General features: G+C 42.7%; 1 protein-coding gene across 1 annotated transcript in view; it reads right to left on the bottom strand.

The window, feature by feature from the left end:
* Positions 1 to 7,971, bottom strand: part of LOC139758274 (probable glutamate receptor) — a 355,157-nt gene that overhangs the window by 72,154 nt on the left and 275,032 nt on the right. The gene's annotated exons all lie outside the window — the stretch shown is intronic.

The raw sequence follows: 7,971 nt of genomic DNA, 5'->3' as shown, positions 1-7,971 counted from the left end.
TTGTGGTACAGTGGTAGACGAGGTATCTCCCCAGTGTGGCACAGTGGCATAACGAGGCATCTCCCCATTGTGGTACAGTGGTAGACGAAGTATCTCCCCAGTGTGGCACAGTGGCATAACGAGGCATCTCCCCATTGTGGTACAGTGGTAGACGAAGTATCTCCCCAGGGGTGGCACAGTGGCATAACGAGGCATCTCCCCATTGTGGTACAGTGGTAGACGAGGTATCTCCCCAGTGTGGCACAGTGGCATAACGAGGCATTTCCCCATTGTGGCACACTGGCATAAAGAGGCATCTCCCCAGTGTAGCGCAGTGATATAACGAGGCATCTCCCCAGTGTGGCACAGTGACAGGAGATCCTGTGGATACTTCGTCAAATGTAAGGATTGTCTGGCCTGGGAACAGTAGCCTGCGGGGCGACGCGTCGGGCTCCCCACATGTGACACCTGTGCATCTCACCCACAAGGGTCAAGTTTGAGAGACAATGTTCGATCTTCAGCCGACACCAGCGAGTGAGTGAAAGTGTGTGATTCATGAGGAAGTTCATCACACTAATCAGCATAATAACTCCTGTGTTGTCCAGGATTCTGTCCTCACATGGAAGGAGAAATGTACCGAGATGAATGGCCTTCAGTATGACCAGAGAGAGAGAGAGAGAGAGAGAGATTTTCCATACATATTCGCCATTTCCCGTGTTAGCGAGGTAGCTTCAAAGACAGATGACTGAGCCTCAGAGGAGAAAAATCCTCACTTGGCCCGCCCCCTCTGTTTCTTCCTTTGGAAAAGTAAAACTGGACGGGGGGATTTCCAACCCCCCCTCCCTCCCCTTTTAGTCGCCTTCTGCGACACGCAGGGAATAAGTGGGAAGTGTTCTTTTTATTTCTATCCTTATATATTTTATGTTGAGCAGACTGGTAAGGATTTTTATGTCAGACTTAAGCAACGTTAATATAGTATAAGAATAGGACAAATGTTTTGTTTAATGATGTTAACAATTATGACCATTGTATTGACTGGAATAACGCCAGTTCAGTTATCAACTAACTCTTGTACCACGAGAAATATCATTAAATATTCTGTTATTGAATACACAAAGATTTCTAACATTGATATTAGTGAAGTTCAACACAAACTGGATAGCTTTGTTGTAGGCAAGATTTGTAAAAAGTTCCCTTTCTCGTCCACATGATAATAGTTTATGACATGCATGATGCAGACCCCAACACCTCCATCCAGTAACGCTTGTTTACCAATATCGTCTTAGCTACGTCTCTTCCTTGTATATCAACTAACTGTTCTACGTCTTCTGTTTCATTCTTGTATCCCCCTGACGATGTGATCATTACACGAAAGTGCATTTGGGAATTTATTGTGTTTCATTTCATTATTGTGTTTTATGCCTATACAAGATCCCCGGGCACCACTGTAACCTCTTGCAATATATATATATATATATATATATATATATATATATATATATATATATATTATATATATATACAGAGGTATAAGTTTGTTGAGTATTCCTGGTAAATTATATGGGAGGGTATTGATTGAGAGGTGAGGCATGTACAGAGCATCAGATTGGGGAAGAGCAGTGTGGTTTCAGAAGTGGTAGAGGATGTGTGGATCAGGTGTTTGCTTTGAAGAATGTATGTGAGAAATACTTAGAAAAGCAAATGGATTTGTATGTAGCATTTATGGATCTGAGAAGGCATATATGATAGAGTTGATAGAGATGCTCTGTGGAAGGTATAAAGAATATATGGTGTGGGAGGAAAGTTGTTAGAAGCAGTGAAAAGTTTTTATCGAGGATGTAAAGGCATGTGTACGTGTAGGAAGAGAGGAAAGTGATTGTTCTCAGTGAATGTAGGTTTGCGGCAGGGGTGTGTGATGTCTCCATGGTTGTTTAATTTGTTTATGGATGGGGTTTGTTAGGGAGGTAAATGCAAGAGTTTTGGAAAGGGGAAAGTATGAAGTCTGTTGGGGATGAGAGAGCTTGGAAGTGAGTCAGTTGTTGTTCGCTGATGATACAGCGCTGGTGGCTGATTCATGTGAGAAACTGCAGAAGCTGGTGACTGAGTTTGGTAAAGTGTGTGGAAGAAGAAAGTTAAGAGTAAATGTGAATAAGAGCAAGGTTATTAGGTACAGTAGGGTTGAGGGTCAAGTAAATTGGGAGGTGAGTTTGAATGGAGAAAAACTGGAGGAAGTAAAGTGTTTTAGATATCTGGGAGTGGATCTGCAGCGGATGGAACCATGGAAGCGGAAGTGGATCATAGGGTGGGGGAGGGGGCGAAAATTCTGGGGGCCTTGAAGAATGTGTGGAAGTCGAGAACATTATCTCGGAAAGCAAAAATGGGTATGTTTGAAGGAATAGTGGTTCCAACAATGTTGTATGGTTGTGAGGCGTGGGCTATGGATAGAGTTGTGCGCAGGAGGATGGATGTGCTGGAAATGAGATGTTTGAGGACAATGTGTGTGTGAGGTGGTTTGATCGAGTGAGTAACGTAAGGGTAAGAGAGATGTGTGGAAATAAAAAGAGCGTGGTTGAGAGAGCAGAAGAGGTTGTTTTGAAGTGGTTTGGCACATGGAGAGAATGAGTGAGGAAAGATTGACCAAGAGGATATATGTGTCGGAGGTGGAGGGAACGAGGAGAAGAGGGAGACCAAATTGGAGGTGAAAGATGGAGTGAAAAAGATTTTGTGTGATCGGGGCCTGAACATGCAGGAGGTGAAAGGAGGGCAAGGAAAAGAGTGAATTGGAGCGATGTGGTATACCGGGATTGACGTGTTGTCAGTGGATTGAATCAAGGCATGTGAAGCGTCTGGGGTAAACCATGGAAAGCTGTGTAGGTAATATATATTTGCGTGTGTGACGTATGTATATACATGTGTATGGGGGGGGGGGGTTGGGCCATTTCTTTCGTCTGTTTCCTTGCGCTACCTCGCAAACGCTGGAGACAGCGACAAAGTATAATAAAAAAAAAAATAAATATATATATATATATAAATATATATATATATATATATATATATATATATATATTATTCCTCTTGATGTAGGGGAAAGAATACAGCCTACATATATCCCCTACGTGTCGTAGAAGGTGACTGAGACTGGACGGGAGAATCCTCACCTCTTGTATTACTTTACAAAAGAAGGAACACAAGAAGGAGCCTATCCAGGATTTTTCCCTCTGAGGCTCAGTCATCTGTTCTGGACGCTGCCTCGTTCACTTGGGAAATAACAAACATGTATGAAAGAAAAGATATTTCTTTCATATTTGTTTGCCGTTTCTCGCGTTAGCGAGGTAGTGCCAGAATCATACAAAAATGAAAAAAGCCTCACATCCAGCGTCTCCTAAAGCAATGCACCTAAACCACAGCGCCCTATCCACAACCAGGCCCCACAAAGGGTTTCCTCCGACCGCTTCATATGCCTTGGTCCAGTCTATTGATAGCGCATCGTTTCCTATATACCAAATCATTGCAATGCTCTCGGTCCCTTTCACCTTCCTGCTATGTTCCGGCCCCCAACCACTCATAATGCTAATAAACTCCATCCTTACTTCTACATTCCGCTATGACCTTTATCACTGATCCCTCCACTTTTGACACATGTATCCTCTTTGTCAACCTCTCCTGACTCATCCTGTCCATATGTCCAAACCATATCAACACATCCTTTTCAGTTGTCTCTATACTCGTCTTATTACCGCAATTCTCCCCTACCCTATCATGAATCACTCGACCAAACCACATATTGTGCTCAACAGTTTCATTTGCAATACATTCACCCTTTTCCGTACATTCTCATCATTAGCTCATGCCTCTCATATGTGCATCACTGGCGAACCGCTGCAACCTTAAAACATACCCTTCTCTGCCCTTCTAAACTGTGACTCTGTTTCCACACATTCTCTTCACCAACTCCATAACTCATTTTCGTTCCATGGTTCCATTCGCTGCAAGTCCACCCCAAGGTACTAAAATACTTCACTTTTTCCAATTTTTCCTCAGTTTCAAACCCACACCCCAGCTAATCTGTCTCTCCGCTCTGCTAAAACTTAACTATTTTCTCTTTTCATACACTCTCTTAAGCTCAGACACCAGCTTCTGCGGTTTTGTGCTTGGAATCTGTCGCGAGTATTGTCATCAGCAAACAGGAATTAGCTCAACCGCTCAGGCCCCACCTCACCCCCAACAGACTCCATACTTACCCCCCTCCCTCTCCAATACCTCCCTCACCACCTCATCCATTAACAAATTAAACAGCTATGATGACATCACACACCCCTGCCCCAAACCGACCTTCATCTAGAACGATCACCCCCTCTCTACCTACTCGCACACACTCCTTTCTCTCTCTCGATAAAAAAATTTCCACTGCTTCTAGTAACTTTCCTCCCACACCATATATTCGTAACACCTTCCACGGGCATCTCTCTCAACCATATCTTATACTTTTTTTTTCAGATCCATAAATACTGCATACAAATCCCTCTGTTTTCTCGAAGTATTCTCACACATATTCTTCAGAACAAACACCTGATCCACACATCATCTACCTCTCGTGAAAACCACATCCCCAGTTTGGTGCTCCGTACATGCCACCACCCCTCTCAGTCACCACACTCTTATATACAACTTACCAGATACACTTAACAAGTTATACCTCTGTAATTTAAACACATCTTTGTCTCCCCAGCTTTGATACATCGACACTAGCCATACATAGCGCAAATCATGATCCATACATACACCGAGAATCCTAACTAACCAGTCATCAATACAGTCACCCCTTCTTGAAAAGTTCAGCTGCAATCCCATCCGCTCCAGCTGCCTTGCCACTCTTCATCTCCCGCTGTGCTTTCACCACCTCATCTCTTTTCATCGAACAACTTCCCATAACCCTCTCACTTCGAATACCTCGTTGCCTAAATTATGCTACATATGCCTCCCTAATATCGAACACATCTAACAACCCTTCAAAATACTTAATTCATCCCCACTTCACCACATTTTTGTTTGTCATCACTTCACTGATGTTCCCATTTCTTATCTTGCTTTTCTTACGTCATCAACCTTCTTCCAACAAAAAAATGTCTTATTCCAGAAGTTTGCCGGTACTATTTCGCTTCAAAAACCCTCATTTGCCCTCTTTTCTCCCCTGTACTTTCCTCTTGACCTTCTGCCCGCTTTGTCTTATGCATTTCCAGATCACTTGCCCGTCTTTCCAGCAATAACGCCAATGCTCCTCTCTTTCCTGCTTCACTGATAGCTTAACTCTCACATTCCATCACTCACATCTTCTTCCAACCTTCCACGTGGCACTCACCTTCATGTAGCACTGCTTCCCTAAACACCTCTCAATCAGCACTCACTACCCTAGTATCAATACCCTCACCTTTTGCCGAATGTGAGAGAATGATTTCTTAGTCTGTTCCTGGCGTTATCTTGCTACCATGGAAAAAGTGATTATTCATGATACATGGTTTCGATGTATTACACATGACGGCTATAGACTGAGTTGAACGAAAGTGGCATTTTTGTCCTTTCCTGGCGCTACTTTCGCTGGACAGGCAGATGCTATTTCATGTTGGCGACATAAATGGATAAAGGCAGTAAATATGAATATGTACTTGGTACATATGTAATATGTATGTATATATGTACGTATACGTAAGGTGTATATGTGCGTATATGGGCGTTTATGTATATACATGTTTATATTGGTGGTTGGGGCCATTCCTCGTCTATTTCCTTGCGCTACCTCGCTGACGCGGGAGACGGCCATTAAGTATAATAAAATTAATATACATATATACATAAATATATATATATTTTTTTTTTTTTTTTTTTTTTTTTTTTTTATACTTTGTCGCTGTCTCCCGCGTTGCGAGTAGCGCAAGGAAACAACGAAAGAAATGGCCCAACCCCCCCCCCCCATACACATGACACTACACACGTCCACACACCAAATATACATACCTACACAGCTTTCATGGTTTACCCCAGACGCTCACATGCCTTGATTCAATCCACTGACAGCACGTCAACCCCTGTATACCACATGGCTCCAATTCACTCTATTCCTTGCCCTCCTTTCACCCTCCTGCATGTTCAGGCCCCGATCACACAAAATCTTTTTCACTCCATCTTTCCACCTCCAATTTGGTCTCCCTCTTCTCCTCGTTCCCTCCACCTCCGACACATATATCCTCTTGGTCAATCTTTCCTCACTCATTCTCTCCATGTGCCCAAACCATTTCAAAACACCCTCTTCTGCTCTCTCAACCACGCTCTTTTATTTCCACACATCTCTCTTACCCTTACGTTACTTACTCGATATCAAACCACCTCACACCACACATTGTCCTCAAACATCTCATTCCAACACATCCATCCTCCTGCGCACATCTCTATCCATAGCCCACGCCTCGCAAACCATACAACATTGTTGGAACCACTATTCCTTCAAACATACCCATTTTTGCTTTCCGAGATAATGTTCTCGACTTCCACACATTTTTCAAGGCTCCCAAAATTTTCGCCCCCTCCCCCACCCTATGATCCACTTCCGCTTCCAGGGTTCCATCCCTGCCAGATCCACTCCCAGATATCTAAAACACTTCACTTCCTCCAGTTTTTCTCCATTCAAACTCACCTCCCAATTGACTTGACCCTCACCCCTACTGTACCTAATAACCTTGCTCTTATTCCCATTACTCTAACTTTCTTTCTTCCACACACTTTCCCAAACTCATCACCACTTCTGCAGTTTTTCTTTTCTTTCAAACTATCGCCATTTCCCGCATTAGCGAGGTACGTTAGAAAAAGAGGACTGAGCCTTTGAGGGACTACCCTCACCTGCCCAATTCTCTGTTCCTTCTTTTGGAAAATTAAAAAAAAAAACGAGGGGGAGGATTTCCACCCCCCGCTCCCTCCCCTTTTAGTCGCCTTCTACACACGCAGGAATACGTGGGAATATTCTTGCTCCCCTATCCCCTATCCCCAGGGAATATATATATATATATATATATAATATATATATATAATATATATAATATATATATTATATAAATGGGTGATTATTGTGCATATGCACCTGGCATAGAAGAAAGATCAGAGAGGCAAGTGTTTTGGAGCAGCTGAGCGAGTGTTTTAGTAGTTTTGATGCACGAGACCAGGTATAGTGAGGGTGATTTGAATGCAAAGGTGAGTAATGTGGCAGTTGAGGAATAATTGGTGTACATGGGGTGTTTAGTGTTGTAAATAAAATGGTGAAGAGCTCGTAATTTATGTCTGAAAAAGGACGGGTATTGTGAATACCTGGTTTAAAAAGAGAGATATACATAAGTATAAGTATGTAAGTAAGAGAGATGGCCATAGAGCATTATTGGATTTCGTGTTAATTGATAGCCGCAAAAGAGACTTCTGGATGTTAATGTGCTGAGAGTGCAACTGGGAATGTCTGATCATTATCTTGTGACGCTAAAGTGAAGATTTGTAGAGGTTTTCAAAAAGAAGAGAAATGTTGGGATGAAGAATGGTGAAGTAAGTGAGCTTGGAAGGAACTTGTGTGAGGAAGTACCAGGAGAGACTGACACAGAATGGAAAAAAGGGTGAAACAAAGGACGTAATGGATGGGAGGAAGGGGAAATGTATTTAGGGAAGCAGTGATGGCTTGTGCAAAAGATGCTTGGGGCATGAGAAGCGTGGGAGGGGCAGATTAGAATGGATAGTGAGGGTGGGATGAAGAAGTAAGATTATAAGTGAAAGAGAAGAGAGAGCATTGGGACAATTTTTTGCAGGGAAATAATGCAAATGAGTGGGAGATGTATAAAAGAAAGGCAGGAGGTCAAAGAAAGGTGCAAGAGGTGAAAAAAGAGGCAAATGAGAGTTGGGTGAGATATATCATTAAATTTTAGGAGAATAAAAAGATGTTTTGGAAGGGTAAATAAAGTGCGT

This window comes from Panulirus ornatus, chromosome 30 (assembly GCF_036320965.1).
Source record: "Panulirus ornatus isolate Po-2019 chromosome 30, ASM3632096v1, whole genome shotgun sequence".
Classification (NCBI taxonomy): domain Eukaryota; kingdom Metazoa; phylum Arthropoda; class Malacostraca; order Decapoda; family Palinuridae; genus Panulirus; species Panulirus ornatus.
The sequence above is the reverse complement of the archived record's forward strand: the minus strand, read 5'-3'. Positions and strand labels throughout refer to the sequence as shown.